Source organism: Tetrao urogallus (assembly GCF_951394365.1).
Source record: "Tetrao urogallus genome assembly, chromosome: 3".
NCBI lineage: Eukaryota > Metazoa > Chordata > Aves > Galliformes > Phasianidae > Tetrao > Tetrao urogallus.
Genome location: NC_136815.1, coordinates 18,258,736 through 18,286,559, shown reverse-complemented (window position 1 = coordinate 18,286,559; position 27,824 = coordinate 18,258,736). Strand labels below are relative to the sequence as shown.

General features: G+C 38.1%; 1 protein-coding gene across 2 annotated transcripts in view; it reads left to right on the top strand.

Moving 5' to 3' along the window:
• Positions 1–27,824, top strand: part of ZFPM2 (zinc finger protein, FOG family member 2) — a gene marked incomplete at both ends in the record, with an annotated part of 303,128 nt that overhangs the window by 263,709 nt on the left and 11,595 nt on the right. The window lies entirely within an intron of this gene.

The following is a 27,824-nucleotide window of genomic DNA, read 5'->3' as shown; positions in this document are numbered from 1 at the left end:
ACTGAAGTGTGTAGGGTGGGAAGAAGCTTAATCTTTATAGGAAGAACAATTTCAATTAGCTCTAAAATATTAATTTGTTGGTATAACTATATACTCTAATGTATTTGGCTACAAAAAAATCTAATGAATAATACATTGCTAGATGCCGGTCTAATTCCTGCATTGTAACTAATACTGCCAGTTGAAACAAGGAAAATAGTCTTTTAACATTCATAGTGTTTTGTTGTGGTTTTTGTTGTTGGGTTTTTTTTGTTTGTTTGTTTGTTTTTGTTTGTTTTTAAATCTGATTGCACATAACAATGCCTTTTTTCAGCATAATTTTGAAAGAAAGCATAAGTAAAGTAAACAGCATGTGACTATTGGACTGTTGAATAGTGTGCAAGTGTAAAGTTGGCATTTGTTTTCAAAAAGTTCATGCCCTTTTTGTTTACCCAGTGAATATAGAAGACATTATAACTGACAGAAATGCATTATCCACTTGTGGAAAGCATGCTGATATTATCATAAGATTCTTATATACTGTTAACCCATAATAGTATATCTGAGAAGCAGATGTATTGTCCTTGTGATTTCTGTAGCACATAATTTAATTTATAAGCCATGTATGCCTAATTTATTTTGGTGGTTGTAGCCTCTGAAGTACTTAACAGAACTCATAAAATCAATGGCAGTAGCAAACTTAAGTTCATTAAGCAATGAGAGAGCACCCTGATTGCCAAAGTTAATATAAGGCCTTTGTAACCAGACATAGTTCTGGAATTTCACAATTTTTCTGAACAATATTTTTTCATAACCACAATTTTGAGGATACAGCTGACATCATTGTTAATTGCATGATAATTTATCTCCAAGACAATTGACCCATAATACCACCTACACTAATGCTGGTTATTTTTCTGATGAAAAAGCTTAATTTGAGGCATTCGACATGGTCCCACACCACATCCTTATCTCTAAATTGGAGAGAAATGGATTTGAAGGCTGGAGTATTTGGTGGATAAAGAATTGGTTGGATGGTCACAGACAAAGGATTGTTAGTGGTACTGTGTCGAGGTGGAGGCTGGTCAAAAGTAGTGTCCACCAGGACTCCTTCTGGGGACCAGTGCTCTTCACCATCTTTATCAATAACTTAGAATGTAGGATTAAGTGTTAGGAAATTTGCTCAAGGCACCAAGCTGAGTGGTGCAGTTGACACAATAGAAAGAAGGGATGCCATCCAGAAGGACCTGGACACATTTGAAATGTGGGCACATAAGAATCCAATGAGGAAGGCTAAGTACCAGGTGCTGCACTTGTGTGGAGGCAATCCCAAGTAGGAGTAAAGACTGAGAAAACTCCTTGAGAGTAGTCTTGCAGAGAAGGACTTCGGGATTCTGATGGAAAAAAAGCTGGACACAAGCCTGAAGTGTGCTCTTGCAGCTCAGAAAGCCAAGAGCATCCTGGTCTGCATCAGAAGAGGAGTGGCAGCAGGCAGAGGGAGGGGATTGTTGCCCTCTGCCCTGCCCTTGTGAGGCCCTATTGAAACACTGTGTCCAAGCCTGGGACTCCCAGGAAGGACTTGGAGCTGTTGGAGCAGGTCCAGAGGAGGGCCACTAAGATCATCAAAGGGCTGGAGCACCTCTCCTATGACTAAAGGTGGAAAGGACTAGGCTTGTTTAGCTTGGAGAAGAGAAGGATATCCAAGGAGTTCTCATTGTGACCTTCTAGTAGTTGAAAGTAGCTTACAAGAGGGAGGGGGACCAACTTTTTACATGATCTGGTGTCAGAATTAGTCACAGACTATTTTGTGAAAGGTTACTGTGAGCCTGAGTCTTTGTTTTTTCCCGTTCGTATCCAGAAAGAAGCCAAATGGCAGTATGCTTGTATAACTGGTATAGCTGTGTTACAGCCTGTGCGGTGATCATCTTGGATTATCCTCCATTCTCATATCACTTCAACAGTAAGAATACCTAAGCAAAATATAGTGCATACCTTCTTAGTGCTTTGAAGAGTCATTAGTGCTGTTCATGTTGTCATGCTCAGAAACTCTTTGCTCCTGCTCACAAAAGAATGGAGACACCTCGTCTGGTGCACAAACCTCATTATGGGTATCTCATTTAGAGAAAGAGCCTTGATTTCAGACATACTCCAGTGCCAAGAACTGCCTGTTGTCTCTCCTCCAGGTCAGCATGCCAGATCACTCCTCAAATGTGCTAATTTTTTGTAGGCTGATTGAGCAGTGAGTTCCTGTCTACCTTTCTAAGGTCCCCAAGTCACTTGCTGGGGTCAGCCACCTAAACTGAAGACAGCTAAGGCTCCCCACACATCATGCTTGAATCTCCATCTCTCCTGTTCAGTACCTTCTGATGTAGTCTGTTTTGTATCATCATTTCCCAGCAAAATGATAAATTTATCTTTGCTACTAAACTGTGAATTAGCATCACCATCACAATGAATAATCTAAATTCAGGTAACCTGAATCTTAGTTTGCAAATTCTTAGGTAAAAATCCTGTAATAATATCCTGATTAAAAAAAAAAAAAAATCTTTTTTTTTTCTTTTTTTTCTTTTTTTTCTTTTTTGTCTGCCTATTGTTTCCTTTCTTCTGCAATAAATGACAGACAGTTAAAGAAAAAAAAAAAAGCAACAAGATGTTTTCAAAAGAGGAGAAACGTATTTGCAGTTTCAGAAACTAGGTAAAAGAATGCTTTTGTAATAGATTTCATGCAGCAGTTGGCATTGGCAGTACTGCAAAAAGAGATGTATTCTGTCGTGCTCTGTTTGATCAAGTGCTAAACCCGTGTGATCAATAGAGAGACAGATGTCGGGTGCAGATGGCGATGCCGTGATACCTGGGGCAGAGTGGGCCTGCCAGAATGACAGAATGGGAACAAGGAAGAGCAGCAATGCAACAGAATGTGACAAATGAAATTAGGGTTTATACTAGTCGATAATTTACAGCTAATAGAAAGTGACAGAATTTTTCAGCATACAGCACATTTGCTCTCGTAATACTATAGTCAATGCGTTTTTCATGCAAAACAATAGGAGCTGAATTGAAGACTAGGCTCCAGCTATATATATTTTGTTACATTGCAACTTGTACAATTGATTTTTAAGCAAAACTAGTGCCAAGTATAGGAAACAAGATTGTATTTTCAACTTTGAAGTGAATCCATTCAATACACAGATTGTGTAGCAGACCTCTAGGAAGAAAATGAAAACATTATTTCCTATTTTATGAATATAGAGATCCACCATAGTCACATAAATAAGCATCAAATGTCCATTGTTATTTGGACACTGAGTTTGTCTACGATTTCATTCTTTATTAATTAAAATAAAGAAGGAAACACAATGAGATTTCTTCTCTCCCCTCTCCCAATTCCAATCACAAATCCATATTTAATGCACTTGGCAGCTTATTGTACTATATGCTATGCTGCTAAAATACAGGGTAGAATGATCAGTAGCTTAGGGTCATACTCCTCATTTTAAAGGTTAAAATCACTTTTATTTCCCTTTCTGGCTTTGCTCAGACTCATGAACTCTATGTGTGTGTATACATGAGTGTATATAAATGCATAACATATATACTACACACACACATGTATAGATGTGTGAACATATTCAAATAAATCATGCAGTCTTTGATGATGCTCTTCAAGTTTACCCTGATGTCAATTTTGATAAAACAGAACTCACATCCTATTTATTTATGACTGTAAATGCAATTTGGTGGTACACCCTTTTATTGCACAATTTAACGTTTTCTGTTTATGGGACAAACAAATGGACATTTCTATACTAACAGAGCAGTTAGGCTGTATTCCACAGACTTTGTTTTCATTAATCCTGGGAGTAAAGGGTCTTTCTTTTAACAGTCTGTGATACAGCATTCAGCAAGCCAAACTTTGTATCAGAACAGAAAAACAAATCCCTCTTGCTCTTTCCTACTATGCACTACTGCTCAGCTTGACATATTTTCATCAGAAAGGTAAATATCTCCTAATGCTTATGTCACTTGCTTTTTAGGGTACAATCTGAACTGAGTATGGACACACTAACCACAGAAAATCACCATTAGGAACACCAGTGCCTTTCCTTCAGGCCTCTGACGATCTTCTCATAATCTATCACACTCATTTCTATGGTACATTAGTTCCAGTGGACAGTCATTTTGACTAGATGTCATGATATTCACACTTAGGTGAGCGAAGACCTTTTGATGTAATTTTTCTTCCTGAAACTGTGCAACTGTCAGTCTTTATTACAGTTATATACAGTGTAGCTAAAGTTTCCATTGATAATTCCTTGAATAATGATAGATTAGTTTGACAAAAACGTCTTTGTAGACTACATACATACATACATTAGCGAAAGAGTTTATTTTCCCATTCTTTGATGTGCCTGTTGGCATCATGAATTTGCTGCTTTACCCATGCCTGCAGACAGCTGTTCTGTTTCTCTTTGGAAATGTTGCTTCATTGCAAAAACAAGTTTGTGCATCAGCAAATGCCATCTTGCAAATTCTGGGCTTCAAACAGATTCATTAAGTAAAGCAAGGTTATCATATTTTGCTTCATACGATTTTTCCAACATTAGATGTGCTATGAAAAATTGAAATTTTACAAATATAACAGGGAAGAGTAACTAGTGGCATTCAGCATTTGTAACATCAGAGATGATAGATATTAAGAGTGTATTGTACAATTTATCGTATTTTGACTGACTGTTCAATTGTGCTTAACTGTGTTATAAGTTTTAGGGAGCATGCCAGAAACTTTGTTTTATTACCAGTTCAGTGTATGGGTAAAAACCATGGTAAAGGACTTACCCCCAAGTAAGTCTTATTTACACACCTGTGTAAGATTTGGGTTTAGTTATTTCATTGTGTTTGCATTTAGTAAACTTTACTGCATTTATCACTGATTCTGTCCAACAGAGAGGTGTTTTTGTCTTGAATTGTCATCATGTTTGGCAAATCAGATGGTTAAGCCTGAAGCGGATACAGAAGTGCTAAGATTCAGAGAATCCTGGAAGCAGAAAGGATGCTATTTACTCTGAAAGTCAATTTTCTTACTAAGATTTAAAAGTGAACATAATTTTATCAGTGATATACATTTCCCTTCTCCAAAAGTGCAGCCAAGCAAAACAGAGGAGACAGCAGGTCTTCTCCTCTGAGCACTGGCGCAGTGGCATCATCTTGGAAAGCCAAGCTGGGAGAAGAACAATCATCTGTGAAACTGAGAGTCTGGCATGTTTCAGGTGCCATTAATCCACACTCATGTGCCCCAGCTGCTATGCTGGCTGAAAGGGGCTCACCTGTTGCACAGAGATTGTCTATCCACTAACTTAGGGAGCTGAAAAAGAATGAGCAGATGTGTCAGCCAGAGCTGGCATCAGATTAAGAAACAAATCAGAACCAGAGGTTTCTTATGACTCATTTGGCTACAGGTTCAGGCCTATAGGAAGCACTGACTCTACACAGCCATGAGCATCCTCAGTGATACGATTTGATTGACACAGAAATTCTGCTAGCAGACTAGCAGGTTGTTCAAGTGAAAATGGTGTGAAGTTTGAAGTTTATTGTAAAAAACTTTGATGAGCAAAATAGTGTTAAACACTTTTTATCTAATCTTTTATGGTTACCTAAAAAATTGCTGAACATTTTTAAGTAGGTTCTCAAGAAGAGAAAGTTTGCATTTGGTTTGTGGTTGACTGAAAACTTCTTTGCATCTTTGCAGCTGTATAAATCTTAAACCCTAATATTATAAATTATGTGTATGCTTATATTGTGGAGTCTTTCATTATTATTATGTGATTTAAAACAGAGCTACATTATCACAGGGGAAACATAGCATGCTTCTTTGTGTACTGTGAAAGTCAGAAGTACCAAATAGCCCTATTTCAGTGAAAATATACAGATTTATCTGAACACCAAAGGCAAGCATTCAATTGCATAAGATTGTATCTAAGCACATCTAAAGATCTTTTTTGACAGATCACAGAAGCCATTATGGTTTTTAGAACAATATAGAAACTGTCACTTTGCCATTCATGAAACCTCACTGCATGCAGATCTTGAGTACTCTGTGCAGCTCTGATTTCCACAAGTGAAGAAGGTCAGCTAACGTGGTCAAGGGAGCAGCTATCTTATGGTATTAGACAAAGAAAAATAAAGATCTTTTCTATTTTGGAAAGAGAGGTGGGAGGATGATACAGGCTTACAAAATCTTGAATCTAGTCAATAAAGAAAAAGAACTGTTTTCCTCAAATCCTGCAAGACTAGAGGAAATTGGGAGAAGAACAATTTAAAGCATATTACCTCAACAGTGAACTCTGTGAATCTGATGACACAGGAGCCTGTGAGTTCAGACCGTATCAGCAGGTTCAAAAAGAGATCGGACAAATTCATGGACAGTAGATCTGTGAATGATACTGAGAAGTTTGTACTTGCTAACACTCCGTGTGCATGCCTGGGGAATGCTGGGGAATGAATTGCAGAAGGTAGCCAGGTTCTCTTGTTCTTAGTAAATTAAATCTGTTTCCAGAGGCAGAGTTTGAATTAGGCAGACCACCTTCTGTTCCAGTAGGGTACCTTTTATGTTTCTGAAGATGATGCAGTAGCACAAAGATTATAAGAGAAATCATTCTGCTATCAACATTAGGCAGTAGAAATGGTTCTGAGTCATGGGTTTTGCCAGAAGTAGTAGTAAGGAATACTCTTCAAATACACTTTTAAGGATGGTAGCTAAGATTGTGCTTTGTATTTTAAAGGAAAATACTGGTATCAATTCAGATTTATAAAGATGTAAAGTCAGTTTTCAGTTTATTGTCATTTAACCTTCAAATTAGGTTATTTAATGTAATTAGGTTTTGATGGTAAATGAGCAAGATAGATGTATGCTTCCTTCAGCAAGCACAGAATGCCAAGAACTGATTCTGCTGCATGAAGATAGGCACCCAAACAGGGTGGACTGAGACAGAAAAGTCAACCAAAGGTTTTAATGTTCACAGACATCAATATAATATACTTAACAGGTTGCTACCCAGAGGATCTTTTTGAAAAACACTGATCATTGCCATATTCTAGAGCATTTCCTTTGTTATTTGCGTTTTGATGGCACCTATATCATGTTAAAACTGGCATATCTCCTTGTTAGTAGGCACAATTCCACCCTAACAGATGGCCATGATGACAGACATGCCAAAGAACCAGTATGTGTATCAAGTTTGATTATTAGGGATGATATTCCTATCCAAGAACGTTTGAGTGGCATTCTGTACTGATTGTCTGAACCTATTGGTAGGGGTTGCAACAAATGCTGTTTCACTAAAGTCAAAGAATGTGTTAGCTACAAAATATGGAAATTAGGTCTATGTAGTTTAAGGTCTTGGTAAAATGGAAATAAAGGCCACTAAGCCTAGATCACTCACTCTAATCTAGCAAGAATCAGTCACAAAGTAAAATTGTAACTTTTACTGGGTATCTGACGGTACAATTTAGTTTCTGGTTTATTTCCTAGTAAATTGTTTTTTATCAAATGATACTGCAGCTGGCCAGCATAGATCTTACTGCACTACAGACACTACTGACAAATATATGCTGAAAGGAGAGCTCAATCAGTAGATAGTTGGAGAAACATGCAAAGTTTTTTGAAAGCCGAATCTCTTCACAGTGAGTCCTGTTGTCACAAACTTTGTTGTATAGTGCAAAATTTCTGAATCCAAAACTTTTCATAAGAAATAACTAATTTTAAAATTGAAGATTGTTTAATAATAATAAAAATATTTTAGCTGTTTTAAACTGAAATTAGTATGTACTGAAAAAAAATATATATATTTTCTTCCTTTGTTGGGGGGCCAGATGTAAATATGAATCACAGATGTCAAAAAATGCATTTAGTATTCTGTTCACTGTTTTCTCTCTGAAAAAAAAAAAAAAAAAAAAAAAAAAAATCACTGTGATGTATAAAGAATAACTTAGAAGGGGAAATCTAGATAAATTAGTTTTTTTATTAAATATTTGCTTGCATTTAGTGGCATTAACTTTTTTTTGTGATGATAAATGAGATTTTTCTTTCTTTTCTATGACAGATATTTTTACCAAAGCATTGCTGAGGCATCAGTATTGATTTCTTTTATACTTTAGATTTTTGTACTGATGTTTTGCATTTTAAACACAGAAAGAGAATTATCAAAGGCCTCAACTACATGGATTTCACTGAGTTTGTTAAGTAGGAGTTTGCCCTGTATTTTCCATTTGAACTCAAAATATGTGATCTTGCCTACAGATGTCCATCCATTATTTCCATTGGCTTATCAGGAACTACAGAGTACTGCAGAACCAGATGTGTTTTTGAATGGTCTAGTAAAGATGCAAGCACATTTTTTTGGTGAGATAATAATTTAACTTTTCAGAGTCATCAAGGCATTACACAAGTGCAGATTCATTGAACTATAAATTACACTTTTGAAGCCAGTGTTATGTTGATTGTGGTTAGCAGACTTTTCCCCTAATTTTTTACTCAGGTGTGCAATGGCACCAGGTAACCTGACCTTTACTGTCCTTTTTTAAGCTAGTCTAACTCCATGATCTGTGGCTGTAGAACACATTTAAGAAGTGTCATTTGCAAATCGTATAAAAATTTTGAGCTAAAATCTTTTTTCTAATAATTATAAACACAAGCTTTCCAGAAGTCTTTAGAATTAAGATATGTTCAGGGGGATTTTATTTCTTTTGAGTTGTTCTTCCTCAGAATAATTTATATTAATTTTTTTTTCTTGATTAGTATTAAGGACACAGTTCAATAAGAGGATTGAAATAACTTAAAGATTGAGTTTTGTTGGCAATGGAAGATTGAAATTGAACTTCACTGCTCTAGCCTGTTCCTTTAGCAGGGGAGAAATAAAACTGCAGGAATACTTTCACCATTTTACTCTGAGGAAACTGAGAGTGTAGTTAGAACACAGGGATGCACAAAGGGCTCATTCATTGCCCACAGCTGGGCTGGTCTGCTGGGTGGGGTTGTCTAGTGTCCTATGGAAATTCTTCACCAGACAGGAGTTTGCATCTCAAATTCTGTTATCTGGGCCAAGATCTTTCTTTTATAGGAGCTTTTTTATTTTTCAGAAAGCTTTGTGCTTAAATACGTGTGTTTCTCAGATATGTGTTTCTGTTAGGTATTTTCTTTAGTGATAATCTTCTGAATGCTCAATGGTTAAATGTGGGTGCACTAATTTTATTATAGCATCCAGAGAAACCAGTGCTGAAGCTATACTGTTCCTTTTTCTGGTACCAAATATTAAACAGTGAAATCCAGCTTTAGAAATAACATTAGGTATTACATGGCAGATTTTAGACGAGGTACAAGTCTGCCACAAGATTTGCAGAATATCTTTTGATAATGGACAGATTTCTAACGTGTATTTCCTTTTCAAATACAAGCTCAGTTCAATAGAAGCTAGACCAATCAGATAATTTATCTGATAAGCCATTAAATGTTTCCTGTTTAATGCTAATTCTTTAAGACCAGTACTCTTAGTCAGGCATTGCTTTTCATCTGTTGGAAATGTTACACTTAGAAATGCCACTGATAGATAAGTATTCAATATCTGTCCTAATTTCTAAGATCAACATATCCACTTTCCATGTCTTTACAAAGTTAATTTTGTGCTGTATGTCTTCCTTGTGAAATTACAATTTACATTTTGATTTACCATAAAATTCAGTTCAAACTTTTCCTACCATTCCATTTTAGAGATCCGGCTGCTTTTATTTAACAGATTGTCCTTTGATCTCAAGGAGACAATTGCTGCTTTACTCCTTTAATGAAGCTTGTATTATTACAGTGAAAATGAATATTAGACCAAATGGTAGTAGAAATCCCAGAGGGAAACATGCTTCTCTGTCTGGATCTTGGAAAAGCAGAATATTTCACTTTAGTTCATGACATATTGAACGAAGTCCCTGTACATATTTACTCCTCCTTAAAATATATATATAATGTATATATGTTTTGTTTTGTTTTGTTTTTTACTATTAGGGGATATTATTTCTGTTCATGAGATGCAATGTACTAATCAGAATTCCTCTGTCACTGGTGACATGTTAGGCAGCTCATAAGTGTTAATATGATCATCTGGTAAAGGAGGAAGAAGTAAAACAAGACATTATTTTTACATTTAAGCAGCCAATACCCATATCTCACCTGGCCTCTCCACAGACATCAGTCTGGATCATGTTTCTTTGTCTTTCATAGAGGCTGGGATGGATCAGATTTGAAAGTGACTGTCCAGAGAGGAAAGGAAGGCAGAGTGGACACATACAAAAATAATAGGAAGGAATAGAAGATAAAGGCTCTTTATGTTAAAAAATCATTTAAACTTTTGAGAAAGATTTCGGGTATGGAGAATGCAAGTAACATGATGCTCAGCAGCACAGGAACAGTCCCCCTGTCCCTCATGTGACACAGTGACTGCATTGAGTGACTATAAACCAGCAGATTTATTAACAGCTTTGATAAACTTCTTTTAACTATTTTTCTACCTTGGCTGCCTTTTATTGACACAGAGTCAACTGTGAGAAAAGTATGTCATTGATTGCCCCACAGTGCTGTGCTGAACGCTTAATTTGGAAGTATCCTTGGGCATTACATCATTCTGTAGAAAAATGCATACACTGCAACTGAAGGCACATTGTGAGGACGCTGTAAGGTCTGCAGCTGCGTGCTGCTTGTTGTCATCACACACATACACAAAAAAAACCCCGCTGCTCAAAAAGAGGACATAGTTTGACTAAAGTAATGTTAATTATCTTAACGAAAATTGATTTGATGACCAGAAAGATACTCGTACTCTGGCAGACTTGCAAACATGAGGAGCTTCACTTTCCCAGACTGATTTCTGACTATGCTCTCTATCTGAATTGTGAAATAACACAGAAAACAGAGTTGAAGTCCTGAATCAACACTGAAGAGAGGAAGAAATGCAGCGTTAACGTCATCAATCAAAACTGAACAATCTCAGAATAAACAATTATTCTGAGAGTTAAATCCTACTTTAAGAGAATTTATAACTCCTGAAATCAAAACATGTCCAGTACTAATGATAATCCGCACCACTCAAACTACTTAACTTACAGATACAATGTGAAATTATTTCTAATACAGGTAAAATAAACTGGATTAGATACCAGTGAGCAGAAGAGAAAGATTTTTTTGCCAATCTTAGTACAAGGCATATTTTTAATTTTGGTAGGACAAAAAAGAATTTTATTTTTCTGCCATTTTTCTTGTAGAGTTATGCTAGAGAGTGAACAGGAGCAGTGAACAGAGATTTAAAGTGATGAGCTGTCCCATGCCTGTTTACAAGTCAGAATTTCATTTTACATAGAGTCCTCTATAGTGACTTTTTAAAATTTAAATTAGAAACATGGCCAGCAATGCATGCAAAATGTTCATTCATTGTAGTAAACTACAAAAATATTGCTTTTATGCAATGAGAATGCCATTGTAGAATTTTAAAAGGCACAGAAATAAAAGACTTCGGATTGGAGTGATTTAAACAAACTCACTAGGATATAGTAGATGATTAAAATACAATCTATAATTACATTACACTGGTATCAGGTAAGGATAAAAGCCTATAAATACACTGGGGTCAGGGTAAGCATAAAAAATGAAACAGTTATTTGAATAATCTGAGATCAAGTTGCAGTAATTAAAAATGAATGTATTATTCAAATGAAGGAATTAGGTTACAACACTCCTCATATGAAAATATTATTGTGACAGACTGAAATAAGTTGGAAGTGATTTTGATAAAAAACTGGGGCAAGAAATATAATGATTTACATTGGGGAAAAAGTAGACAAATCTGTGTGGATGAGAGTATTTGCAGCCCCTCCTTCAAATTCCTCATCAAAACTCATACCTTTCAACTGGCCTTCAAAAATCACCCTCCCTTCCCCCCCACTCCCTTGTCTCTTCCTGGACTTCACTCTGTCAGATATATAGAGCAATCCATTAAAAATTAAAAGTGCTGTAAGTAAGGATTGTACGTACATTCACAAATAAATTAATGGTCTCTGCACCCACCAGCAGGCATATTGCTTAATCTACTCTACACGTTGCTGTTTATCCATTTTTATTGCCATTACCCAGGTCATTTCAGTCATTTGTCTCCTATTCTTTCTTTGTCATCTCCTGTCAGTTTGGAGGCCAAAGTCTACACATAAGACTAACACGAAACAGTACCATTCACGTAAATATTTGATGCTTTCTTGCAGATTAAGCACGTGTTATTACAAACAAAGGTTTTTAAATCTGACCTTTCCATGACGAACTCCTTGGGGCAGGAACCTGTCTAGAGATGGCTTGAATATGTAAACCAAGACTATTTAATTATTAATAGTAATTAATAATGAAAGAATCTGAAAGTACTTCTTTCGGGTAATAACTTTCATATCCCTTGTATTAATTAACTTTTGCCAGTGTGTTTTGAGAGCCAGCTCTGAGTGGCTTTTTGCCTTCGCCTATAGCAGGAAGGTAGAGAGCTGCACCTCTGCAGGTGCAAGTATGCCCACCTGAAATCCTCCCAGAAAAGGGAAGGAGAGCATATCAGAAGGCAGAGCAAGATCTGGATTAGCTTTCTTTCCTTTTTGTCCATTGACAGTCTCTCTGCTGTGGCTGAAACTCTCCTCGAATCTTTCCTGCCTCTGCAAAAGACTGTTGAGAAGATCATTTAGTTCACTTAAAATATGCCCTCTTAAATCCTCTCTCGATTTGTCTGTTATCCCACAGTACATTTAAGCCTCTCATTCTTACCTGTCAAATCCTTCATATTTCTCTTTTGTAGTCGCTTTTGTTTTCCCCACAAAATGCTGTTTGCTATGACCAAGAGAGTAGTTGGTTCTCCATTTAATACTTTTTTTTCTTACAATGACTTACACATTTCTCAAAAGGTTGTTCTTGCTAGAACTTCCTACTGGTATTGCTAGCTGTTTTCTCTAAATTCCTTCTCAAATATCTTATTATCTTGGCACACTTCCATTTCCAGAGAACTGGATGTATCTATTAGATATAGATTAGATATCTGAGCTAACATTCAAAAGGCATGCAATTGTACATAGGAGACTTAAGGTCAAGAAGCTGAATAGTCTTGAATGACCTGTCAAAAACAGCCAAATAAAGCCTTAAAAAAAAAAAAAAAAAAAAAAAAAAAGAAGAAGAAGAAGAAGAAAGAAAGAAAAGAAAAAGTAACAACTAGAGAGTGCTATTTCCATTTCTCAATCTTTGTTCACTCTTTGGCTGCCTGTGCAGTTAATTCAGCTAATAATGCTATGCATAAGGTAAATGAGCAATGAGATAAAATGTTAATTCAGATTCAGAGAGATGAGTTGTGTAGAACTACCCTGCACTGATAAGTGAAGGATACAAGGTACAATATCTCATGTACGGTTTGCTCATTTCTAGTAATGCTGTTAAGTAATTTATCCTGACTAGCTACTATGTACCTCTACAACAAACTCTTCAACTTTAAAAATAACTGTCTTTTTAGCTGAATATCATCCCTGTAGACTGATCACTGTAAAGACTTGAGGGAATCCTTGTAATGGCCGGTAAGTCAGATACTTGCACATGTATACATGTTACAGTGTATGTGTTACCTGACTGGCATATAGATTAACAATAATCAGTTGATATTTTATCAGTTTGTATTTAATGAAAACTGAGAGTGTGGAGTACAGGGCTGAAAGCAGAGAAGAAAGAAAATGAGAAAAGAAAATTAATCAGGAAGACGATACCAACTGAGAACCCCCTAGCTAAAATGCCATAAATGTACAATAAGAAGCTATACTGAAAGGCATTTTATAGTATTACGTCAAGCAGTATCTCTCAGTACTGAGGAAATAGGTCTAAACTTCCTCCTCTACACATGAGCAATATTTTCCATTATGAAGATAGACACTAAATCCTATTTCCACTTCCAGGGTATAGACAACATTGATTTTTCCGGTGTCTTAATAAAAGAAGTATGAGGGCACATTTTTTTTTGAGATAGAATAGCATGGGATCATCTCCTCAGGACCAGGAAGGAGCGGGCTAACTGAAAGAGTAATGGAGTATATCAGTGATTCTGAGTCGTAGATGCAGATGGTTGTCAACGTGAGCACTAACTTTTAGCAGAACAAAAAGATAAGAGACAGCAAAGCATCTCCAACTGGTTGTGGATACTGTGAGCTTCACTGCTTGTAAACAGGCTAGAATTCAAGAGGCCGTGTTTTCGGTCTGAGTTATATGTAGGTTAGGCAGTGATGAACTGTGTGTTTCTGTCGTGCCAGATTGCATTTGCTTTCCAAGCCCCGGCAAGAGTCCAAGTAGTTCATTATACTTTGCTGTGGTTAAAAAGGAAGAGGAATAGAAGGTAACATTTAGTGTCCAATAGGACTGGTCAGGGATGTGTAGCGATGAGTCTGTTAGAGGGGAGGAGGTATGATCATGAGAAAAGCCTTAACAGCAGGGTGGATTGCCAGGCAGCCTGAAAGGCTTCGTAGGTAATTGCTGCGAGTTCTTTCATTCTGCTTCATAAAAACCTTCTATTCCCAGGGGCACCCCAAACATTTAATGGAACTCTTCTTTAATCTCTGCGACCTCTTTCCTTCAAGTAACCTCATACCACACCTCTTTAAGACTTCATGTTGTTTTGAGAAAGGGCCTGCTGGACACAGGGGTTCATACCAGCACTCTGAGACTTGCCAAATTTCACCACAGGGTGTAATCCTTGCTTTTCCAAAAGGCAGACCATTCTTCTGGGATCACTGCCTCCTTGACTTTGAATTTCTTCATCGTTCTCGTGAGACAGAGAGAAGTGTTCAAAGGTTTCCACAAAGTTTTGTCATCACGATTCCCATTCAGTGGGAGTCATACTCCCTGGAATGCTGTTCTGCTCAGCAGCAGAAATTTTATGTAATTTCTGGTGGGTGCTGGATATTTCCTGACTTAATTGCAGCTTTTAGCTATCCAGTTTTGGACCAGAGCAATTTAAGCAGAGATATGTGCCCGCTTGGTTTTAAGTAAGCAAAGGAGATTTCGATGAAAATATTCTGGTAGTGAGGGGTGGACAGACATCAGTCTGCATTGCAGGGCTATGTGTGCTCTTGCTTCTAGGAACATTCCAGCCGTGGATCTGGGAGGCTGGTGAGGGCACAGCGGTCACACTGGCACCACACTGGCACAGGCTACACGACGGATGTGCAGCACAGCCGCACCGTCTGCCCCGAATTCACCTTCACGAAGGCTTCGGCACCCATCATATTCTCTTACTAGAGATCGCGACAACAAATGTGCTCCGTAAACGAGCCGCTTCCACGTCTAAGTGGAATGCTCATGTAGCACATCTGTCTGGGAGCTGCGGTCAGCCCGTGGAGCGGGGCGGCCCTCCGGGCACCTTTCGGGCACGGGAACGAAAACCTCCCGCTCTGCCCGATCGTCGGGAATGTGCCGGGCACGAGGGGGGCGCGTGGAGAGGGTGGCGAGAGCGTTTAATCAAACTTCCCGAGAGCCGCCCGCCTTATCAGCGGGCGGGCGCCGCGCCGTGCTCGGCCTTGTGTAAAATTAAATAAATAACGGCCCCGCCCCTCCCCCGGCCCGGCAGCGGCGGGGCGGCAGCGCCATCTGCCGGCGGGCGGTGGAGCGGGCTGTGTAGCGAGCGGCCGGCAGGGGCGCTGCGGGGCGGGGCGGGGCGGGGCGGAGGGGGCAGCCTGGAGGGGGCAGCCTGGAGGGGGCAGCCTGGAGGGCGCTGGGAGGCGCAGGGGCTGCTGCCGCATTTCGGTGCAAAAACGAAGTCGTGTGCAGGTCCTCAGCGCCGTTTAGGGCTTGATTCACTCGTCGTTAAAAACACGAAATAATAAAGGCACAAAGGTGACTTACAGATTAGTGTTTGGATCTGGGGAGTTGGTTGGCTGGTTTGACCGGTTCCTGTCTGATAGACTGAAAATGATGTAGCAGGTTCAGTAACACATCTGAACAGTATTCACTTGGTATAAATCTACCACGTTTTCTGATAAAACACCTCTAACAGTACCAGACCTGTGTTCAGATGTATTAATACAAATAGTGAGTATGTGCAGGTTTTGTTAGGTGGTGTTTCAGTGGCAGTGTTATTTTAGCATCACTTCATTTGGGCAAACTCTAGAAATTAGAAATTCCAGATTGATCATAGTTGAGCGTCTGAATTTATTCTTTTGCATCACTACTTTTTATAAAGACTTTCTTATATGGGCATTAAAAACAGTGAACCTTTCCACTTTATGCCATAACTCATGCTATGAGTGCTATTTGTGTACTACTCATTTTTTAAAGTTTGAGCTTCTTAAATAACTGACCATGATGATTTTAAACTGGAGTTTTGAAAGGCATCTTTCATCACAATGTCACAGGGTTTAACCAGATTTGTTCTTTACAACGTTTTAAAAAATGGAGATTTCCATGTTCAGTGTTTCATCCCCTCGCGTGCTTCCCTTATCCATTCACATTGTGTTCACTTTTCCCTCTGTTTCAACCATAGAATCATAGACTCATAGAATGGCCTGGGTTGAAAAGGACTGCTGTGATCATGTGGTTTCAAGCCTCTGCCATGGGCATGGTCATCAACTACTAGGCCAGGCTGCCCGGAGCCACATCCAGCCTGGGATACAAACTACATATTTGTATCCAGCCTGGGATACAAATTTGCATCCAGCTATACTGACCACATACAACTACATACAAGCTATGGTGTAGAAACCTAGTTTGGCAAACATAGCATTTGTATATATGATAATTTAAATGCAAAAAAAAAAAAAAAAAAACCTTTTAGTTTATAAGGATAATTGGTTTCAGTGGAATATGTCTTAATTAAATCTGCAGATCCCAAATGGCCTTGATTTTGTGGTGTTTTTTTTTCTTTCTCCATTTTGTGTTGTTTCTTTTTAATTCTTGGGAGTTGGCTGGTGTTCTGTGGGCAATGATACCAGTAACAAAGGATCAGGTCGAGTGCATTGCACTAAATGATAGTGTGATTGTCAAATTCAATTTTTAATGCAGACACATCTTGAGGGGCCACCATTCTCTGCACGGTATCAGTTCTGCTTTCTCCCCCTCACTCATGTGAGTATTTTAGGCATTTAACAATATGATTTTTTCTTCAAGGTATATTACCTGAATTGGCTAGTTTTGAACTTGTTCTAAACTCTAAACCTTTTTCAGGACTGTGAGTGTCAATACCTGAAAAATAAGAGCATGCAAAGTCAATTTTCAGAAAGTCTCTCAGTAAGATAGGCAAACTACTCCTAAGGGTGACCTTGTAAAGTCCCGTAGACTCTGGCAGGTCCCCCCAGGGAGCCAGCATGCTTTAGCTGGCTTCCCATTGAAGCATCTGTAAGATGTGAATGCATAAGAAAGAAAGGTAATGAAAACTGACAAGTTGAAAAGAAATTGAGAGTTTAATCTGCAAAGTTGTGCTTGAGGGGGCTTCCATCATGATATTCCTGTGGAGTGGCAAAAAGAGAAAAAATTAAGAAACTGCAGAGTATGATGAACTTACATAATTTTTTCATGTACCAGGCAGTATTTATTAATTTCTTTTCTGCCACTTTACAGCACCTCTTTGCCTCTCAAAAAAGAAAATGAAGTATACGAAACCTGGCAATTATAATGAAAGTGTGAAATGCTCACATATTATTTATAAGCATGCAAGTTATGTAGTTGCTGGAGATTTTCTCCCTTCTGCTCCTGCTTGGTGATGAAGAATGGTATTTTAATAGGCAGATGGTAAAGACAATAACAGTTTGGGGCTCAGCTGGGAGTTACATCAGTTTATTGCAAATTATTAGTTGATAAATGCTTTTGTTTACAAGCAAAGTCTTAAGCAGCTTTGTAATCAGTTTATCAGCTGCAGCCTGAATTTTGACAGCTTGCCTTTGGGTATACAGTCACTTCTTTCTTGTCCATTTAGAAATCATGCTGACCAGGCAGGCAGGCAGAATGGCATCTCTTGTGCACCTGTATGATGCTTGGTAAACTGATATTTCCTATTAAATGTGTCTGAAAGTACAGAATCCTCTTTAATTGCTAATCCATGTTAGTGCATATAGCAAGAGTATTAACTATTTCATCGTTTGTAATCTTGCTGTTTCGATTTTGACCACAAGCAGCTTGGTCTTGCTATTACCATTACAAGATTTGCTTTCTGCTGTTAACAGCACCCCTTATTAGATGAACAGAGCCATGTACAGACAATGGTTTAAAGTGTTTGTTTCCTCTGGGCTTTTGTACATAGCATGGATGATGTAACTTTGGTTGTCACAAGTTTTCAGTTCTTTTTACTATGTAAATCAATCTAAAAGTAATGCCTCCTATCTATTTCTGTGGAAACTATAGTAGATACAAAGAGCACTATGGTAGTATTTGATACAGAGAATTCTCAGCTACGAAACACTGTTACCATTAGCTGTGTATTTTGGCCAGTGATAAACAAGAGCCTGCATGCTGTGCTTGTAACAATCAGCAGCAGCGGGGGTGAGCCATTGATTCACAGCTGCTACTACAGCATGGTTGCTAGGAAAATGTTGCCCACTCAGTCCAATTTTCACTTTCTTCACATCCACCCTTTGGTCTCCAGAAAAATTCAACAAGCATCAACGTCAGTGGGTGACAAAATAATTTTTTTCCATACAGGAATTCAATGGCACACATTTTGTTTCATATTCACTTTCATGTCAGACACCATTTTGACAGTCTGCCCCTCTGCTGCCATCTGTCACACAGTAACAGCACATACTGCAATGTTGCAGGAAGGTTCAACCTCTACTGCTGTACCATCAACATCCACTTGTGATGTTGTGGGCCAGCATCATTAAATGGGAGGTATTACTTTCAGAGCAGCTGTCATATATTTATTGCAACAAGCTGAACAACAAAACTCATTTTTATAACACAGCTGGAGGGAATCTCTGGGTTTTTTTAATAGTCTTTTTTTTAATATAAGATGTATTTTAAATGGTAGAAACTAAGGGGGCTAGATTCTTATATGAGTTTTACATTCTGGAATACATTTATCATGAAGATAGTAATGCTTTCATGCTTTTTCTTACTTGTTTGCTTAAGTAAGAGGTCCGCTGATTTGTCACACAGTCATGTTTCCAGTGCAGCCAGTGTAAAATGCTCTAATGGCTTAAGTAGAAGGAAGATTTTTTTTTTTTAAATCAGTGCTTTGCTTCCATAGTTGTTGGAACTGAGGTAAATCAGTTCCTGAACCTCAATGCAGGAGCCAATTGCTAATGAGATAGCCAGCAATAATAGCACTTCTTTTCTCACGGTTACAGCATACACGATAGATGTTCAATTTTCTGTTTGTTTTAAAAGACAGCTTTTGTTTCTGTATCACTCATAGACTGGAGTTTCTTCTGGAATGGGACCCCTGTACTGAAACAGTAACAGGTCTCCTAGCTGATATTTGTTTTTCGCTTTGTTTTTCCATTCCATCTGTCCTTCTGTTTAATGTGTTTATTTCCCTTACAAATGCAACCTATCAATCCAGCTCCCTCTGCATAATCCTTCCTCCCACTCAGGTAGCTGTGCCATTCATTCTTCATTTGCCCAGGAGCAAGAAATGAGCCCTGTAGTCGCAGGTGCAAGACACAGAAAATCCATGGATAAGATGTAGCATGCTCTGTTTTCTCTGTACGAAAGAGGCGCCATTAAAGCCTGTCTATTGTCCCATTTAATCAGCTCGGTTTTTCATACACTCCGCTCTCACAAAATAACTCCGAAAAGACAATCCGCAGGCGTGATTGGGTTTGTAAGGCTACAAAAAGGTCACCTTACAGCTGTGCTGTTCAGGAAGCAGGGACTGTAGGAATGTACGCCTCCAAAGCACAGCTTCACTTTGGTCAGGTTGTTTCAGCAATCAGGTTTTTTTCTCTCTCTCAAACCTGGTGCATCCACAAAAGCTGCAAGGGCAGCGGGTGCCACCTGAGAGTGTCTCCTGGGAAGCTCTTTGCAGAGCGCCCATTCACCAACCCTGTAAAAAGCAAAAGGTGAGATGAGCTTGCTGCCACAGTAAGTCCTGGCGCCTCTGCTGCAGTGATGTATGCAGCACTACCAACAAGGGTTTATTGGGTTGGGTTTTTTTCAAACTGTTTATCATTTCCTTTCTTAAGGATAAGTTGTGAAATAACTCTCAAATGAGATCCCAATTAAAACGGAAAAAAAAAAAAAAAAAAGAAGTGTAGTACAGAATTCAAAGCAGAGGGTTTTGAAAAAGAAAAAATTTAAAAAGACCGAAATTGCTAAACTTGTGAAAGAACTTCAACTTCCTTGTTTGAGTTTATGCTGATTAAAGAAGTATAACGGGTTTAGCATTTGTGGCAGGCTATTTAATTTCAACCTCTGAGCAGCAGACTTAACTTCTTGTGATGTGGGAGGATATTACCGTTTTCAGTTTCATTCCGTAAGTATTGCCAGTTGTGCCAAACATTTAATAGTTTTACACCGTGGACTGTCGTCCACCAGGAACTGATATCACCTAAGACTTTTTAGAGCCATCTAATAGAAAGATATGTATTCACTCTGATTAGCCCAGGATTTGAACGAAGGTCCCAGAAGAGATATATAAGCCTCTTAAATGCATAGAACTTCTAAGGATATGGGTTTAACTGTCTCCCCCTGTGGTAAATAAGCTGTGACAGCTCTATCAGGGGGGAAAATGGCAAATAAAATTACCACATTATTTTCCTGTGAATATTTTCAGAAGACTAATCTATTTTGCTTCTTTACCTAATAGAACTCTGTTGAGTGTTATGCCTGGACATTTAATTGGAGGAAACAAATAGAAATCCTCAAACTAACAAAAACAAACCGGGCAACAGTGGAAAAATAACAGGTCACATCTCAGTTTTTGTTATACTCCCTGCTCTTCAGGAGCAGTGTACTTCATTTGAGAATCAAACTTTTGGCAGCATTAATTACAGAGCTACTGGAATACAGATTGGGGTGGTAGTCATAGACACACTGCAACAAGGGAAAATCTACCACTTACTGACACAGGGTTGGCAGTTCATTCCAATAGGACTGACAAGTTCCTTTAATATTTTCCTTTTTATCTTTACCAGCTATCTGATGGATTTAACTATAACATATATATATATATATGTATGTTTGTATATACACACATATATATGTAAATCACAGGCAGGTTTAATTATAAAGTTGTCTGTTTGGATAAAAAACACTGAACTTGAATCAGCGTATGATTAAGCTGAAGCCAGGCTCCATGCAAGCAGACTCAGGTGCAAGAGTAAGAGTTATATTCTTAGGGAGTATTTTCCTTCCCTATTTCTGGTCAGACATTTTCTATCTCAAAATGCAGGGATTTTAGAGCTGCCTTCAATTTGGCAAGTGCCTTTAAGCAGAGTATTCTTCTGTTCTGAGAAATATCATTCCTGGAGTTCTTTTATTTTGCAGTTCGTTCACTGAGTGAAAAATGAAGTAGGCTCCATATTCCATGTAGAAATAAAAAATAGCAAAAATGGCACCTACTCTTGTTTGTCAACTGTACTGGTTTAATTTTATAGATTTTACATTTTTTGCAGTCACTGCACTGCTGGCTTATAATATGCAGTAGGTTGTTAAAATTAAAGGTCAAGCATCTTTTGGCATTCTTTTTGATTAGTAAGCAAAGAAAAATGGTAGAAGATGTTGGCAAATCTCTCATTAATCTCAATACAGAACTAAAACTACGTTTTTAAGAGTTTGAGAATTCTGAATTTTCAGGGATGATTTTTGAGACACTTTGTAGAGACATGTTTGGAAGCCTGGCATTAAAATACATGAATGGCAAAAATGCTGGGCAAAGTATATGTTTTGTGTACGCCAGTGAAAAATGTGAAGAATTATTTAGCAACTAGAAAGACTGCTCACAAAATGCTTTTGATTTATTGCTGTATATACTACAGATCCATATCACTTATTCTTACATTATTTTATTCAAAAACTTGTATGAACCATGAGTTGGCATGTTGTAGAATCCTGAAAAGGCATTAATCAACCTAAGTAAACAAGTGCATAGATCTATCTAACAACTATGAAGTAGTTAATAAATTTTTAGCAATTTTATTTTAGAAAAAAAAGGTCTAAAAGAGTAGTGCTTAATTATCTGGACTCCTCTGTGCTGGGCTCTCTTTTGATTGTATTAATGAAGCAGCTGGCTCATTGTTTCTCTTTAATTCCTCTATTGTTTTAAGAATATGTCACAGCTCTTTATTCTTTTATCAGGTGCTGTGCAGGAGGATCCACACAATACCTCATATTCCTACTGTATTTGCCAATGCACAAAGAAACCTCCAAAGCATTTTTCAAAGAAGGGGCACACATAATTTATAAGTTCTTTTCCTTGTACCTCTCTACTGTCAAAAATTTCAACAGTATTGGATTTGAATTCATTCTAATTTTTTGTTAAACAGTGTGTCTACATATAGATATATGTACTTTGTTCATGTCAAAAATGAGATCTGCCCAATAAGTTGCGCTGCACTGAAATGGCATTCATTATGCTGAGTAGTCCGAACCCCATGAGTGAGAAGCAAGTGGAACCCAAATATGAAGATTCCATCCTATTGTGGAGTGCTCATTCTCCTTAAATGCTTAACCTGTGCAACAAAGGAGAATAGACAGTAAATTAACTCTAACGCCCATTGCCATTACTAAAATGCACCATTTTTAAAAACTGGAATATTTCATTGGGAAAGTTTAATTCAGTTGACGATGCCTGGAAGTCACTAAAAGGAACACAGTCTGTTGTTTAAATAAATTCTGATGGTCGTTTGACCCCGCTTGCAAAAAGATGTGTAGACAGGAAATGGGTTGTTATGTTGTAGCAGCAACACAATCAAATCTATTAAGCACAAATTTTACTATGCCAAAGCAGTACTTTTGAATTAACTGACACTGCAGATTGGCTTTAATAGATACTGCCATTTATTTCCTAAGCCTGTATGAAAGATGTATGCTATTTCTGGGTCAAAAATCTGAACTCAAATGGTTCAGCAAGGAAAACTGGCTGAGAATGGAAAACTGGAAATGCATTTAGATATAGATTTAGATCATCTTTGTTCTTTTTAATCTATGGAAAAATACCAGCACTTCGTTCCACAAAACAGCTGTACTCAATGAAAACATTGCTTTTACAACTTTTTAGCAATTGCTTTTTGCTAAGTCACCTTTCCTAAAAGCAGGGGTGTGAATCAGGAGGGTTTATGGTTGTGTTAATTTTGAAGCTGTTTCCTTCTTGTAGAATTAATATGGCAGTCCGCCCTTAAATCTTTTTTTTAGGCAATAATCCGTACACAGTTAGCCTGTAAGATCTGCAAAAAGTATGTTAAAAAATGAAACCTGCTGTCAGAAGGCTCACTGTGCTGAGTTCTGTGTTTCACTGGAGGTGTTGTAGAGTTCCGAGGATCAAAAAAGGATGGAGGTCCATTGCTTTAGTTTATCTTCAGAGCAAATTACTGATTGCAAATAAGTATATATAAGAACAAAAGAAGTATATATTGTTTAACAAAAATCCCCAGAGTAGGAGTAAAAATGAAGGCCTGTTTTAAGAAAGCAAATTCCTATTGTACTGTAGACATTTGTCCAACATAAAATAAAGTTTTGTATTAGCATGCATATCTATCACCACAGTACTCCTCATTCTGTATACAGAAGATAGAGTATTACTGCATCGAAATATGATTTAATTGGTTCAATTTATGATATATTTTTTATACTATGTGTGGTTCCGTATCTTGATGAGCCCAGATGTAGTTGCGCTTGTGGTTTACAGCATCCCATTTCTTGCATTTTATTATTTTTACAAAGTAAATGTCTATCAATCATAGAGATAAATTAGAAAAAATTGTGCAAACATGACACATTGCCAAGATTTTTCCAGCATGCTATATAATTATTAACCTGATTTTTGCCATTGAAAGAAGCCATGAATTACAGATAGCATGGATGAAGTTAAATGCTTTTATATTAGATCTATTTTGCTTATACAGTATTCTATAGGTATGACCATACAATATAATTGAAGCTTTGTCAGCTCTGTAGCCTAGCAACAGATAATACTGTTAGGTTACTGAATTGCTCCTGGTTGACAAGTAGGGAGTATTTTTGTGTTTATCATGTTTGCTAATGATGGGATCCTTTCCAAAAGGCTTGTCTTAATCTTAATTAGAGTTTATCAGCAGAGGTCTGCATGACATTGTGCAGACACTGATTTCATAAATAATAAAAAGTGCAAGTGAAAAATTTGGCAGGAGAAGAAGATATTTAAGACCACTGATTCTTGTAAGAGCAGCATGAATTTCCAAAATGTAATCAAGTTTGAACTGTGACTCTATTCTTTATTATCAAAACTTGCAGTACACTCCACTGCAGTTTTGACAGCAATTATGAGTATGATTTATAAGCTTCCTGTTAGGAACCAGATCTGTTTGCACAAGAATCTTGATCATAAACATTACGAAGAACAGTAAGTCCACAGTTTTTCAGGGACATCAGGACCTTACATTTTCCTTTGCATAGAAAGATTTTTATTTTTTTTAATTTAAGGTTGTGTGTTTTTGTTTTCGTTTTTTCCAAGCAGCAAAAATGTTTGCTGTGAAAGATGCAGATGAAGAATCCTAAATAACCTCTCCATTTTGTGGAAACTCTGAAGGTATCAGATAGCTGCTTCAGTGCCTGATGTCATTTGATAAAGAACTTATGACAATGCAATTGGAATGTAATTTTTTGCTCTAGTTTGCACAATATATTTTTATTTTCCAAACTTTCTGTGATTAAGTGAGCATTTCTCATTCCTTTCAATGTGAGCTAGAAAAGGACTTGAAATAAATACATAAACAGTGTTTACAGACATTTTTATTCTTTTCTTCTGGCTTACATGCCTGTATTACATAATAGATAAATTTCCTTAACTGATTTTTTTAACTACAGATATAAAACAATATGTTGAAGACTTAAGAAGCTTTTATTTTCAGTTCCACAGGCAGAACTAGACTTGTATAGAATAGTTTTCCATTGTCACAAAGCCTTCTGATTTTTCAAAACCTTCCCTTCTGCAATAAGAGTGAAACTTCTTAACCCACAGTGTAAAACAAGTAAGACCGTGTACAATATAGATAGATGACAGGTGTCCCCACTAAGGACAAGAAAGGGGATGCAAAAATTTTGAGCAATCATCTTTCTATCTTCTTCTCCTTTTCCATCTATATTTAGCAAAGGCTATTTATAGACATCCTTATTATCCTTTTAAAATCCCTGATTAACAGTGCTCTTTGTTTTATCAAAAGATGATGTGCTCTTGAGATAGTACTGCATAAATGCTGGTTATGTTTTAGATTAGAAAAATGTTGGTGGGAAGCAAAAATCTCTTTTCCTGTTTTGTAACCTGCACCAGTAAGAAAGCTCTGATCCCTAAAAAGAGTCTCTAGACAGCATAATTCATATGATAATCATAAATGGAACTTCCTATTATATTTAGAAGCCTGTGTGAAGTTCTCTGCATTCCATTTTTCTGACTATACCATATAAGTCCCAGAATTTCCTTCCAATCTGCATGCATATGGTGTGTATGAGGGCAGCATATTTGTATTAGGGGGATTGAAGTCATTTGTGTCTTTCAAAACCCCCCCTTTCAAAGCCTTACCCCTCCTACCAGAAGGGGATAGAGAAAGGGATAGTGGGCTGTTCTGCATCCTGTTGCCATGGATGAATCATAGAATCATAGAATGGTTTGGGCTGGAAGGGACCTTTAAGATCACCTAGTTCCAACCCCCCTGCTATAGGCTGGAAGATCTGCCTGTAGACCAGGTTGCTCAAAGCCCCATCCAGCCTGGCCTTGAATGTTTCCAGGGAGGGGGCATTCACCACTTTGCTGGGCAAGCTGTTCTAGTGTCTCACCACCCTCACAGTAAAGAATTTCTTCCTAATATCTAGTCTAAATCTACCATCTTCAATTTAAAGACATTTCCCCTTATCCTGCTGCTACATACCCTTAGAAAAAGGCCCTCCACTGCTTTCCTGTAGGCTCTTTCAGGTACTGGAAGGCCATTATAAGGTATCCTCTTCTCCCGGCTGAAGAGCCCCAGCACTCTCAACCTGTCCTTGTAGGGGAGTATACTCCAGCCCTCTGATTATCTTTGTGGCCCTCCTCCAGACCTGCTTCAGCAACTCAATCTCCTTCTTGTTTTGGGGGCTCCAGAATTGGATGCAGTGCTCCAGGTGGGGTCTCACAAGAGCAGAGTAGAGGGGCAGAATCACCTCCCTTGACCTGCTGGTCACACTTCTCTTGGTGCAACCCTGGATACATCGGCCTTCTGGGATGCAGGCACACATTGCTGGCTCACTTCGAATCTGTCGTCAACTGACACTCCCAAATCCTTCTCCTCAGGGCTGCTCTCAAGCCATTCTCCACCCATCTTGTATCTGTGATTGGAATTGCCCCAACCCAGGTGCAGGATCTTGTACTTGTCCTTGTTGAAAACTTCATGAGGTTGGCATGGGCCCACCTCTCAAGCCTGTCCACGTCCTTCTGGATAGTATATGTTTCCTCTAGCATGTCAACTGCACCACTCAGTTTAGTGTCATCTGCCAACTTGCTGAGGATGCACTGGATTTCACAGTCCATGTCACCTACAAAGATGCTAAATAACACCAGTCCCAACACTGATCACTGGGGAATGCCATTCATCACTGACTCCACTTGGACATTGAGCCGCTGCACACACTTCTCTGAGCATGACCATCCAGCCAATTCCTTATCCAGCAAGTGGTCCATCCATCAAATCCATTCTTCTCCAATTTTGCAACCAAGATGTCATGCAAAACAGTGTCACAGAAGTGATGCACTTCATTTTGAACAGCTGCAAGCGTACATCATTTGGGGGATCCTCTTACATCTAACTTAACAATATATTATGTATTGTTGAAAGCATAGTCATATGTCACAATCACTTAAATGCCCCATTTTCTATAGAGTGAAAATCTTGAGAATCACTATGAAATACTTAGATCTGAATTACACTGAGCCAGAGGTTTATATTCAGTACAGGAGTGTATTAAATTTCCATAGCTCTGTTTCCTTTAATAAGCTAAGCTAGAGATTGCTGTGCTCCTGAAGCTGTCGCCCATTCTGTGCAGCTGTATGTGCTGTAGGTAAATCAACCCTGGTGCTGTGTGAAGAAGGCAGCAGGGCCCTCTGCCTGCCTCAGCTGTCCATTTTTTCTGCTGCTGGACTTGAGTCAACACCCCGAGGAGCTCCAGTGCTGGGAGACTGAGTCAGCCTCTTAGTCTGATCCAGACTGATTACAGCTGGAGACCCAATAATCAACTACACTGTTGTGTTTGGTTTTTTTCCTCCCCCAAGGGTACGACATGTCGAGATGTTTGCTTGGATAGAGTCTCAGTTGGTTCTTCTGCATTGGCTCATTTTTATTTTACTAAGGAATCCAGTGAATAATACATTGTAGAAAAAGCTTTTATTCTCTGTTAAAATAAACTGAAACATTTTCATTATTTCATCCTCCATATATAACTAAAAGTGCATATTAGTAATGGAAATCCTCTTTCCTCTTAGAAAATAAATTCTGGTGTTTACAGTGGGAGAGCCCAGTTTTGTGTTCTGAAATTGCAGTGTGCATCATGTCCTTTATTTACGAGTCTAGTTAAGTATGCCGTAGGAATTGAACCTGGTTTTCCCTTGAACAGGTTTTATACCAGTTTAACTCCAGAGGCTTCTACTTCAGATTTACTCCTC